At 27.7% G+C, this 14,253-nt stretch overlaps 2 long non-coding RNA genes across 2 annotated transcripts; both read left to right on the top strand.

Moving 5' to 3' along the window:
- The first annotated feature begins 922 nt into the window (after positions 1 to 922).
- Positions 923 to 4,801, top strand: LOC122271751 (uncharacterized). Its single transcript, XR_006226571.2, has 4 exons — positions 923 to 1,081; positions 1,803 to 1,838; positions 3,790 to 3,928; positions 4,787 to 4,801. It is a non-coding gene; the product is annotated as an uncharacterized lncRNA (long non-coding RNA).
- Positions 4,802 to 6,962: 2,161 nt separating this feature from the next.
- On the top strand, positions 6,963 to 11,583 carry LOC122271750 (uncharacterized). Its single transcript, XR_006226570.2, has 4 exons — positions 6,963 to 7,151; positions 10,497 to 10,672; positions 10,777 to 10,870; positions 11,384 to 11,583. It is a non-coding gene; the product is annotated as an uncharacterized lncRNA (long non-coding RNA).
- The last annotated feature ends 2,670 nt before the right edge of the window (positions 11,584 to 14,253 follow it).

Consider the following 14,253-nt stretch of genomic DNA (forward strand, 5'->3'; position numbering starts at 1 on the left):
ATAACTAGGAAAGGGAAATGTTAGTTGAAAAGAATAATGACATTTTCGCGCTCCATTCCTTCACAGATTAATTATTCAGGATATGTTTGTGTAGTTAATTTTTAAAGTGCTGACTGATTTGGAAATTAACAATTAGTCTTTGTCATCCATATGACAATCAGTTTTTGCCTCCCATTATTTCTTATTAACCACCATATTACTATTTGGATCAGTGTAACTGTGAAAATATATTTTATAATTTTTTTAAAAATAGTATCGATAATGAAAGGGGCCTGAAACTTTAATATTAGGATTAAAGGAGCCACAAAACTTGAGCGAGCCCCTGCCATAAATATTAGTGTATTAAAACATACATATATTTGTGGGTATTTCTGGTATAAATTTTTTATTAATAAAATGGAACAGAGTTCTAAGTAGGAAAAGTCAACAGCATTCATCTATCTAAAAATAGTTCATCTACCTGGTTTAGAAGATTGAGGTATATACTTTAGGGAAAATTTGCTTAAAATTTCAAAGTTATACTTTTTTAGTAACTTAAAAATATAATGCAATCATTACAAAATGTAATTTATTGAGTATTAAAAATTAAAAAAAAATAATTTAAATATTGTTTATTTTTAGGTTTCGAAAGTTTGCTTAAATCATTCCTTAAATTTGATTGACGTGGTGATAAATCTGTTACATGGGCAGCGACAAACTTTTCTGAAAATGAAGCTACACCAGAACTGTTTGCCATTAGATTCAAAACTGCAGAGCTAGCTCAGGAATTGAAACAATCTATTGACAATGCTCCTTCTTTAGTTGAAGACCAGAAGCCTAATAGTTCATCTGATTCATTAGAGAGTTTCTCATTCAAAGTAGAAACGACTTAAAAAAAAAAATGTAGACTCCAATTTCACTCCAGGATCTCTTTCAGCTCGTTTTGAAGCTATAGCACAGGCAGAAGCTAAAGAAACCTCAAATAATTCGCCTTTCTCTTTTTCATTTAAAGAAAAGCCTGATAATAGCTTTTTTGGTCAGACGTCTTTTGGTGGCACTAATTCTAAACCTGTTTTTGGAACAGGCGTGAAGTTTGGATTTGGTAAGCTTGTTAGAAATTTTGTTAAGTTTATCTTATAAATTTTATGTTTTTTTATGTATTAAGTTATATATATTTTTTAAATTAATTTCATTTATTACCTAATTAAAATTTTTCAACAGTTTTCATACTTTTTACCAATGTTTAATTCTGCTAAATCTCAATCCAATAATATTTTGTGAACCAAATCAATATATATTGCTATTTTCATTAAAAAAAAGCAAGTAAGACTATCACAATCACTGTTCTCACTATATATTACTTTTATTAGAGGATATACTGTCGTTTCTTTTTATGAATTTCTCCACTCCAGCTAGAATGTAAATTGTTATATAAATTTTTGCTTTAAAAATATTTGTATCCTAAATTTTGTTGATGAGTATATTAATAATTATTATTTTTGCCAATATTAAATTATTATATTAATTATGTTAAATTATTATAAATAAATGTGTGTTATGCTATATCATTCATGAGTAATACAGAAATTAATAGTTTATTTTTGAATTTTATCTTTGAAAAATATGTTACATTTTAATGATAAAGCAAAACTTCTAGAAGTTTTGTTACTTGTAAACTAGTTTTTATTTAATTTTTAATTCCCTTTTTAAAAAATTAAACAAAATTTTTTTTTTTTAATTTAATAACATTATGCTTAAATTTCTTGCTGTATTTTGAATACTGATATTTGTTTAAACATGAGTTTTTCTTTTCCTTGTTTCAGGTTTTAATGCTCAAACTGCACAGCCTGAAGATAATGGTTCGTTTACTTTTTATGGCTTTTCCTATTGCTATTTTAATTTTATTTCTATGCATACTTTTCCCAAAAAAGTTTACCATGGGATTAAATATATATTTTATGTCAGTAATTTGTTGACTTAATTAGTTAAGTTAGCTCTAATTAAAAAGAATTCGTTTTATTAGTGGTTAGTTGTATATTCATTGTTAATTATCTTCAGTTTTATATATTAGATTAGCAAAAATAAAAATATATCAATTTATATCTAAAAGAGAATTTAATTCCGTAGTTAAAAATATTGTAAAGTATAAAGCAAAGTTTCTATAAACCTTAATATGGTTGTAGGCAACAAGAGTTAATAAAATAAAATTTAAATTAGTACTAAGTTCCAGATCATCCAAATTTAAAAAAATCGTCATTGTAGACAAGTTTGACTATCACAGGTGATGTTAATAAAACCAAATTTTAAACTTGGCTTGATAAATACAAGAAGCCATTTTAAAGGGCGACAAATTAAAGATAATTGAAAATTGTGTGCAAAGTGTCAATTCCACAGGATGACTTGCAAAACTTTATGTAGTTATTCAAAATAACAACTTAAGTAAGCTATACAAATTGCAAGCTTTTTGCTTGATTTTTTGCCATATGGCATTCAAAAATACTCGTTTTCTTTTGTAATTTATTGTAGGTCTTACAAACCGCTGAAAGCTTTAAATCTTATTGCTAAGTATGAAGAATTACCTTAACTAAACACCTCTTAAGTTACAAAATAATCCCTTTAGTATTTCTTGAGAAATTTAAAAAAAAAGTAAAAAACTGAAAGTCTTTTCCATTATTGTAGGGTACTGTATATGTGCTTCTTTATAAAATTATTATTTTTAGACATTTTCTTTTCGACTGATCCATATATTAGCCAATTACCCCACATGAGCTTTAAAGAAAATTTCCAAAAATTCTGTATTTATATTCGGGAATATATAGTAACTATACTGCTTCATTGATTTGTCTGCAAAATATTATTGTTCAGTAGTAAGGTTGTCACTAGCTACTAAAAAGTGACTATTTGCAAGTTTTTTTCACCTTGGACAACTATGACGACTTTTTACAAATGTAGAAGACTATTTCTTCATAGATAAAAGTATTATACAGTTAGCGATGTTTTTTTTTCTGTCTTTTTCTTTTAAAGAAAAGGATACATTTTTTATGCTTTTTTTATCTTTTAAAACACACGAAGAAAGAAAGATTGAAGTATAAAGGTGAAAAGAGTAATGAAAAATGGAATTTTTGTTTTTCCTTTTACAAGACCTTAGAAAAATTTATATCACAAATTTTAATTTTATTTAGGATCAGTAATTACAGTGAATACTCACAATGTTGATGAAAAAATGTAGATATTTTAGTTGCAATAAAAATCTTATTTTAAAATTTTAATCTTGCTAATTTTGTATTTAATGTTATGTAGTTTTTTTAGCACTATTATTTATTTGAAAGAATGAGATACTAATAGAGAATGAAAAAAAAAGAATTGTGTTTAAAGTCAAATTGAACAAAATTTCAGCGGTTAATTATTATAACATGTATATCTGATTTTTTACATCAAATTCTTTGGTAAAGAATTAAAGGACAAATTCAAATGTATTTGAAATGATGAGGAAGAATAATTATTTCATGTATTAGCATGTCTTTAAATATAATTCAAATTTTGTTGCAAGTATGTTATGGTTTTTAGCATTTTTTAAATTGATGAAATATAAGTTATTTTTGTGTTTAAAAAATTGAATAATGCTTTATTAAAATAAAAATTGGATAACTTGTTTTATTATTTTCTTAAAAAATAAAAAAAGGTTTAATGAACTACATTTCATATTAATTCAAAAATGGTTTAAAGAAAAAAGTATTGTTAATTTTGAAGCTAACATTTTTTTAAAAATTTATTGTATTTTAACTCTACACCTCTTTCCTTTTATTTTAGATGTTCAAATAGTGTTTGAAGCTCTTTCAAGTCCACAAAAAATAGCCCTAGCTGTTGCCCAAGACATTTTATTTATATGAAAATAAAGAATGTTCTACTGGCTGTGTGGGATGCACTGATACCATCAAGCCATGCAGAGGTACATGTCTAATTATTCCTCTTGACATTCCATTTTATAAATTTTAAATCTCTATGGTTAGAATTTATAGAATACTAGTTTTATTTTGTAGGGGGGGGGGGATATATTTTTATTATATTAAATAGAATTTCACCCCTTTCTTGGGAGAGAGGGTTTGAAGATGCTTTTTGATTTACAAAACTTGCACTTCACTCAATTTTAATAAACAGCAACTTCTAATGCAGAATTAGAACTTTGTGAGTTCATAACTCAAAAATAAAGCTTTTTTGCAGGCATAAATGAGTTAATCCAAAATATTAATAAAACAATTCAACAGAATATGTTAAATTTTTTTTAAAATTTACACCTCATTATTGGCACTAATAAAGGAGTAAACCTAGGCAAACCAAGTGTTGGAATAATTTTTTTAAAATTTAATGTTATTCACAGAAACAGTTTCGATTTTATCATTTTTTGCATGTGCTTTGCGAAGTTGCCTCTTTCATTCCTTCATTTTTTTTCTTTGAATTTTGTTATGAGTAATCAAGACAAAATATGGGTATGGTGTTCCTTTAATATGTATTTTGTCTAGTGTTAATCACATGGAAATTATAAAAAAACAAAATTACTAAATATTGAAATGAAATATAATGTAAAAAAATATATAAAAAATATATAATTATGTGTTTGCATAGAAATTTTAACCCCTAATTAAAATTTCTAAAATGAGACCCCAGTAAGTTTTCGCGCTAAATTTCTTAGCTGTAAGTGCCATGTTTAGCAACAATATGTCAAACGTGCAGATTCTTTATCTCATTGTATTTGTAAGTAAGCTTAAACTAATAAAAACTACAAATACTTTACTTTTATGAAATTTAGGAGAAATCGAAGTGCAGGAAGAAAAAAACAGAAAGAAAGGAAGCTCAAAATACTAAGCCTGAAGAAACTGCATTTTTCGGCTCTTCTTCCGTCAGTTCAATTTCCTTTACAGATTTAGTTTCTAAATAATCTAGTTAATCTAGTTTTTTCACTTCTCCAAGTGGTGGAAAACATGGTTTTGCTGGAGCCAGAACACATATTTTTTCCAGTTTGCAGACTCCTGGAGAGGCTGATAATGGTTTGTTTCTATTTCAATTAAGATTTCTTTTTTAAGTACAGCATTAAGAAAAATGCAAGTTGAGTGTGCACTTTTAAAAGACTTCATAAACAGTTAGACTTTAACATCACCATCTCAAAAAGAGATAGTGGAAATAGGGAAATTTATGAATTATTATTATTATTTATTTATTTAATTCTTATCAAAATAATAGTTGTGTAGACATTTTAAAATTTACCTAGTATGCATTTACTTCTCATTCGTTTATCATTAATTTTTTATGAATGCTTTATTTGCAGTCAAAATAGTAATTTAATTCATTTAATGCATATTAAATTGAATTTTATCCTTGGTGATTGTTAGTCAATTATGTTTTCCAAATTCGAAATTGTCTGTATTTTATAGACCCATATTCAGAAAGGAATTACTTTATTGAATTAAAAAACTAAAATAAATTTAAATTTTAAGAAATCCTGCCAATTAATTGAATTTAATTTGTTCTTTTTTAACTCTGCAATAAAGAATGTGCTACCTAAATAAATAAAAAAAGTGTAAACTTGAAATTTTTTGTTTTGATTTCAATAAAAAAGATGGTTATATAATATAAAGACAAGGTTCTACAAATAAAACATTGTTTCAATAAAAGAAAATGCAGGCACATTAAAATAAGTTAAATCCATTTTTAAATTTCAGTTTTTATGCAATTCTAGCAGAAATTATTCTGTGGTAAAATATTGTATCTAATTATGATCTTATGTAAATCTGTTGCCTTTTAAAACTTCATTAATTTCATTTATTTGATCCAGATATTTACTTGTTAAAAAATGATTGCAATAAGCATAAAGTTTTAGAGAAGAAATTAAAGCATTGGAGGTGCAAGTGTCTTGCTTACTATATAAGACAATTTTGTATTTTTATAATTCTTTTTTTAAATTGTTGGTAAATTTGCTTTCTCTCCATGCGAAAGAAAGAAAATTGCTCAAGAACAGACTAATTTCATTCATTTCTAAATAATTATATTTTACAATGAATCATAAAGTGGCTAATTTGTATTTCTAATTCAGATGGACATAAGTTAGGAATTTTTTTGTTTGTTGTGAGCTTCATGTTTCTACAGTGGTACCGAGTGTTAATTTGAAGATCCTGTTAGTATAAAAAAATTATATTTGATTAAATATCAAGAAGCTTTTCACCATTCCTACTTAAAATAAGAAATTAAATTCTGTCCGTTCACCTAATATTCTATATTAAAACTAATGAAGCAGCAGGATATTCTTTATTTAAACTTCTTTAATTTCTTATCCAGTAACAGATAATACAAATTCCTGCTTTTTGTTATTTCTAAAGTTAGCCTCTGTTTTTGATGACTGTTACACTGTTTAAAGAAAAAATAAGTCCCCCTTGGGTACTTGTACTTCAGGAAGATCACGAATACCCACACATGGGACCTATGACGTGAGCTGATAGTTTGTGAGAAAAATGGTGTGTTAAAGTTGAGCTAAGCTTCCCCGTATAAGTTGGAATGTAAATTAATGTGAAGTTAATTAAATGCAATGCCGTATCGAACATCAAATTTCTTGAAATATAATTCTTTCTTGTCTACATCTTTTACTTAATTTAAATTTATTATTTGATTATGCTTTATTGCAACTGTGTATTTTTGTTTTGTGTAAATGGCAACTTCAATGTATTAGTTTCTCTATGGTCTACATGGCTTCGTGCCTCATTTTAGATAATTGATTCTGGATGGGCTTGGCGTACTCGAAAGAGCAGTTGCTTACGTCAACAAATTCCACATTTTTTAAAAAAAAAACCTCAAATCGTTGGTTAGTTTTAGAATTTAATAGCGATTGTTAATATATGATGAATACGGCCTGCAACTTACTAATTTAACTCCACTTAACTAATACTTTTCACTCAATAAATTTTTCTAATTAATACATATTTAATTTAGATGATACTGTACCAGAAAATCCTGATGTACATTTTGAACCTGTGATACCTTTCCCTAACCTAATAGAAGTCAAATCTGGTGAAGAACTCCTATATTTGTTCATCGGGCCAAACTATTCCGTTTCGATGGTCCCACAAAACAATGGAAGGAACGAGGAATTGGTGATATCAAAATAGTGAAACATAATGAGAGGAGTAAGTTAACAAAAAATATTCTCGTATCTTTTTGTTTTGGTACATCTTATTTATCATAGTTCTGCCCTATAAATAAATAAGATTACTTAACTGTCATTGCATTGATTTGTCAATTTTGTATTACTATGCAATTATTGGTCATTAATGTGACATGGCATCCACAATGTAGCAGTTCTAATTGAATATAGCAATTTTAAATTGAGACAATAAATACTGTATTTAGGACAGAATAAAGTTATGTTTTAACATTAATATATTTATCAGTAATGTGGTAGCAAATCAGAATAGCATGGATAGACCTGTATCTGTTTCAATAAACTTTCTTCTATTAAACTTTGTTCATTAAACTTTCTTCCATATTAAATTTGTTGCAAGCTAGGGGTGATTTTGTAAGAATTTAATCCAAATTGTTTGTTTGATTTTGTATCCAAATTTTTTTAGTCAATTCGAGTATTTATCCCATAATAGTTACAAATAATTTTATAAGACTATAAAAAGCTAACTTTTAATTCTACTTTTGAGTCATAAACCTCAGATCTTCCCAGACATTCTATCTTCCCCTAAGACTTTTGCTTTTACCTTCAATTTCTGGTTTCAGAAATATTTTCTCAATTTTTGTTCGTACATAATGTGATGCCTTTACACACAACTTTTAAAAACTCTTTCCTCTGGATCATCCATTTTGATGTTTGCTTGTATTTGGTTTATATTTTTACTAAGCTAGTTTAGGATTTTTTGCTGGATGTCTGGTAAACAAAAATATAAGACTGATTTAAACAAAATTTTTATGGAATGTTTCTCTTTTAATTGTTAACTAATTTCAATTGTTACTTTTATGTGCACCAAATTTTCTGTGTCAGTAGAAATTTAACAAAAAGGTTACAAAAGCTTCTTTTTTGATTATCTATAAACTGAATTTAGTTTCCAGTTTATGATAATGTGGCATTTAAAAACTATGAAAATCAGTTGCAATAACTGACAAAAAATGTGTTCGCAAATTCATGTGGGATTGCTGGTGTTTTGTCAATAATTGAGTGTGAAATGTGTTGTTATAAGTTTGCCGAACATAATATTATTGTATTAAAGCATTGAGATATTTAAAATCAAATGAAAATCCTTTTTACTGACTATAAAAAAACAATCATCAAAACAACACAGATTCACTGTGGAATCATCGCTAATTGAGAAATAATTACTAAATGAAGAGTGGTCTTGAATTTAAGGTATGTTGTATATCAAAGTTTTGAAAGCCATGTGAAAATCTGTAACAAAAGCTGTGAGAATAGAGCAACCACGTGGATATACTAGTTGTTGATTGAAATTGGAGTTAATTATTGTCTACTTATTATTTTTTATTGAATAAGGATGTTTTGATGTTTGTTTACCTTAAAGACCTATTATCCGGAAAAGTCTATTTTCCGGGCTTGTCGAAATCCTAATGATTTCAGAAATGGAACTTTCCACTGTACAACAAAAATTCAGATCTAATTTTGTTCTTTATTCTCAAAACAAAATTTTATAAAACTCTTTTTAAAAAGCATACAATTGATCATTTAGTCTGTTTTAATACGAGAATAATATAATACTTTATAATTATTGGGGTTAACCTAACTTACTTAAATTAGTTTAATTTAAAGTAAGTACTTTACTACAAACTGAGGTAGACAACGTAAAGAGCACAAAATATTATTAAAAGCAGACATATTCATATATTGGCCAAACTAAGCGTGCCTTAAAGTGCCGTGTCAAGGAACATGAAGCCTATGTCAAAAAACAAGAATTTAAACGCTCATCTATTGCCCAACATTGTTGGAAATCTAATCATAATTTTGATTTTTCTTCTAAAGTTATTCAAAATTGTTCTTCAATTTTTGATTTAGATTTTTATGAGTCCTGTAATATTTTAAAAAATTCCAAACTGTTGGTCATTGACCTATCCAGCGTTCCTTATCTTTCTCCTGTTTGGAAATCTATGATTAAACCTAACTCCCCCCCCCCCTTTTTTTGCTCCTTGCTTCCCATTCGTCAATATCCTTTCACTCTTCCCTCCTATTGGCCGTTGCTCTAATCCCCTTGCGACGTCACCTTTCTCTATATATTTACCCTATTTTTCTCTCATTTCTTTCTGGTGCACTGATGAAGGTTGCCCTTTGAGCATCCGAAACAGCTGTCTGCCTTTAATAATATTTTTGTGCTCTTTAACGTTGTCTACCTCAGTTTGTATTTTAGCACAAAGGTCGCCCACTTGTGTATTTAAGTACTTTACTAGTTTTTATCTTGAGTGCTTTTTTGATTATCATGGTCACGAAACCAAAAAACAATATTTATGCATACTTATTGTATTTTGATTAAGTACAAAAAATATATCTTGAAAATATTTATTGTACTTAGCCAAAATATATGGTTTAAATAAGTTTTTTTGAAGTTCAGCAGCTTTTAGCAATAATATATCTTACTGTGAAATACTGAAATTTGTGGCTGTCGACTTTCACCGTAAATGTCAACAATCACAGTCACTTTTGTAATTGTCCGAAATATATTACAGACCTATTTTAGTGCCTTTGCCCGAAATTTCCTGCACTGATTTCTTTTTTAAGGTCAAGTGCCACTGCTAGGTATTCCAAACACTGATGTTTTTTTTATTGGATATCAAAATATCAAATAAAAATATAAATATTAACGAATAAATTAATATCAAATCAGACATAACGAATAATTCAGAATTCACCAAAATGTCTATGTAATTGTTGACATTCCCAAATAAAAGTTAATGTTCTTTCGATTTGGGTTATTCACACTAACATATATATTTTGCTTAAAAGCAAATCAACCTGTCACCAATAGCCTAAAATTTATTTATAAACATTGTTTTGTAATTATACATAAATTATGAATGCTGCATTCCTGCCCCTTTCTTTGATATGATCTGAACACTTTTTGTTGGTTGTGAATTTATCATCAAATATCCAAATGTTATAATTATTATACAGTTACAGTATAATTCATAATTTTTTCAAACAAACTGCTGCTTTTTTTTTTTTTTTTTNTTTTTTTGATTTCAACATTCAGTTATTTTACTGCTGAAAATTTCCTTTATTGCAGTCAAACCTGCTATGCTCCAACTGCGTACCGAGCAATAAATCTACTATAAGCAAGGAAAGAAACATAAAAAAATTTAATGGTAGTTAGGGCGAGACCACTAAAAAGTTCACTACTACCTAGTGTTTAGCATAAGCAGAGTTTGATTTTTTTTTTAAAAATTATATAATTTATATTTAATAACTACTGCTACTAATTTATATTTAATAACTACTTTTAAATATCGTTTTTTTTCTTCCTCTGCAGCTAGATTCCTGGTTATTTTAAGACGTGATCAAGTGCACAACATTGCTTGCAATCATTGTATAACATCTGATATGTCATTAGCTCCTCTATCAACTAGTGAAAATGCACTCTGTTGAAATGCAGTTGATTTTTCTGATGATCAAGTGGAAGCTACAAAATTTGCAGTTCGATTTAAAGTAATATATTAAAACAAAACTGTTCAAGTATTTTCTTACTAAGTGTATTGCCCATCTGTTACAATTAAAAATATCCATTCTACAATATAACTTTTATTTTATAGGGTAAAGACATTTTAGACAGCTTTAAGAAAGTCTTCAATGATTGCATTGAAATAATAAAACAAAATCCACCAACTCTCAGCAATGAAATTTCAGGTAAATAGTTATCACTTTTTTATCATATTGTATAATATCAACATTCTAAACATTAATTGTTTTTTGGAAATTGTGTATAAATTTCTTTCATCTTTATATTACAGACAATGTCTTTAGGTAAAGTATGAGACATAAGAATCTATGCATGCTTTACTTAGATATTGTATACAAGGGCGAATGTTCTTTAGGCAAAATATGTTTAGACTTTAAAGCATTATTATTAAGAGAAAAATATCAATACCATTAAATATTATTGGTTAATGCATGCTCTTCAATATGCATAACATTTTCATCATATTGAATATAGCCTCTTTTTTTCTCCCCCTTTGGTATCATTTATCCACTCCATTCAGCATCTTAGCAATTTTTGTCAAATTGATTTGCAAGCCTTGGTTGAGACTACTTTCTAGATTTCAATATTAGGAACTTATTGCAGTGCTATTATTTTTTATTGTTCCAAATTTTAGTATCTATTTAAACTTAACTGAATATCATTTTGGTTTCTAACGACAGGAGCTGAGCAATCTGGGACCCCGATTAGTTCTCAACCTGAAATTAAATCTCCTGAATCACCAGTCAAAAATCAAACTAAACAAAGTGAAGAATCTGCTGTAAATGACGATCCAAATTCAGATGAGATAAGTGATGAATACGAATTACTGTTTGAAAAAAGAGTTACATACGAAATAATGGATGGCAATGAGAGCATAAAAGAGGTAATAAAATTTAATGCTTGCATCCATGTATCTATTAAAAAACTGTTTTTATTTATTTATGTGAAAGTTTGTAAATTGTTTTGTTTTTGTTGAAATTTGTTAGACATTTAAGATCACTGACAGATAATCTATTCTAATAAGAAAAAATATTGTCCAGTTTTAACAGAAATTGTTGCAGTTGCAAATTAAATTCATGATGTTCTTTTCAATCAGTATTTATAATTTGATTATTGTAGGGATTCATACAGGTGACTTATTTATTATTTATCATAATTTAGACAAACAATTTTCATTATAAATAAATGCAAGAGAAATTAAAGAACTTGTATCCTTGCAAAATATTTAGAGTAAATTCATATTCATTATTGAATATGAAGGTAAGTATATAGAAATCTCAAATTTTATTATATTTCTGTTTCTGAATTAAAGTTATTGAAGTTTTCTTGTGCCATGTTGGTCAGTGATGTGATTGCGTACCTGCCAAGTCTCCTGTTTTTTAATGAAGACTCCTGTATTTTATGAATATCTCCTGTTTATCTGTATATTCTCAACATNATGAAGGTAAGTATATAGAAATCTTAAATTTTATTATATTTCTGTTTCTGAATTAAAGCTATTGAAGTTTTCTTGTGCCATGTTGGTCAGTGGTGTGATTGCATACCTGCCTAGTCTCCTGTTTTTTAACGAAGACTCCTGTATTTTGGGACTATCTACTGTTTATCTGTATATTCTCAAAATTCTCAGTATGTGTTGAAATTTTAAAAAAAAAAAAAATTGGTGATAAAATATCCACTGATGACAAAAATACTTCTCTTATTCCTCAACAGATGGTGCTTTTGCTAGCACTGCAGTGTGCTGAGTGTTAATTGTTTAAGTTGAGCGTGATGTTTTAGGGGATAGAACGTTGCCTTGTAATGAGGTGAACTCGGATTCAAAAGTTCAAATCCCAGTAATGACCACAGAGTTGACGCGAAATATCCTCAGAGGTAGATGGATCATGGATTAAGAGTCCCCTCGTCGCCAGGAGGTTTTCTTGGTTTTTCCCTCCATGCTAGTTAGTTTCATAAAGTCCCCCAAGGAACAAATTCCTCCCAATACTTGATCCAGGAGTTTCCTTGTCTTCCGGATTGGGTTCAAAATGACAAGACTATGGAGTTGAACACTAGTACTTCGTGCGTTTTGTATCATTTGCTATTCATATTGTTCTAATTTAAGAAACATACACCGCAATTCAATTTCAATTTACAAATCACACATTGTGATCCGTAATTTACAGTCTTTGGGATTTGCTTAACTTTTCTTATAATTTTGATTTGCATATAGTATATATGTAAATTAGATTTATGTAAATGCAATTTAGAAACTATGCTTAGTGAAAATTACGCATATTCACAAAGTTTTGCTTCGTATTTTATGGATATATTTTAAAGAAAATAAAGCAGCTTGGTGAATCTTAGTTATCTGTAGAATATTGTTCTACAACAGATTTTATTATGTTTGAAATACATTACTGATATTCTGATGTAACAAAATCGATAATTTGTTATTAAAATTGAAACAGATATGCTAAATGGATGCATTTTGATATTTTATCTAATTATATCCATTTCCTGTAACCTAAAATTTGATCTAACATATTAAAAAATAGTATTTATATTTTAATAACCGTACAATCACAAAAACTTTATCAATTATTTACTGTACTTGTTTAATGTAGTATGCATTATTCATTAATTCAGTTTCATTAATTCTTATTCACTTCATTAATATTTTTATGAAGAGTTTCACTGAAACTAGTTTTTAAATGTTGGCTAGTATCGTTCGTATGTCAATTGGGTTTTTTTTTGCTGACAATATGAGTTTTTAAGTGATTTGAAGCAACAATGTATATATTAACAACGATTTGTATTATTAACTGATAAATTTAATAAATAATTTTTTTTTGGTGTCAAATAAGAATTGTGCTTTAAAAATATAAAATTTCTGCTTCTGCGTATTTGTAAAATATGATTGACATGTACTTAAGCATATAACTGTAATATCGAATAGGTCTTTGAAAAACTTGATTTTTGGTCCTTGAAAGTCATAGAATTTTGTTAAAAAATTTAGTGGGAACTCTGATGTATCTATTTGATTTTATGCATGGATTTATTTAACAAAATTTCAATGAATTGAATGAAAAAAAACTAGGATTAGAGGAAGTGCTAATATTTTTACTAGCAAACACAAAGTTTTGGCAGCTAACAACATTTTTCCAATTCTTAGAACTCTAGCAATAACTTATGTTTTACAATTTCTCTAAGGGAACAAGACTCTCTTGAAAAGCTTAAACAATATCAGGATGATTAGAAAATGTTCAAAATTTGTCCAATTGGCCTGGTTCAATGTTCAATGCTTACTTGGCATTTAGCATCCAGCCAGATTTTTCAATTAGCATGCATGCACTATTTTATCAACCTTTAAATTTTCTCTGCATAAAATGCTATTTCTAATTCTATTACACAACATTCATAGATAGCTGTCCACACCTCAGCTGATCATGAATGGTTATAAATCCTTTCATCACTTGGAAATTATAGATTGGTGACAAGGCTTTGTATGATTTTTATTAAAAAAGAATCAATATTTATCACTCCTTTTTTAAAAAAACAGGATATCTGTGCACCT

The sequence above is a fragment of the Parasteatoda tepidariorum genome, chromosome 3 (genome assembly GCF_043381705.1).
Source record: "Parasteatoda tepidariorum isolate YZ-2023 chromosome 3, CAS_Ptep_4.0, whole genome shotgun sequence".
Classification (NCBI taxonomy): Eukaryota; Metazoa; Arthropoda; class Arachnida; order Araneae; family Theridiidae; genus Parasteatoda; species Parasteatoda tepidariorum.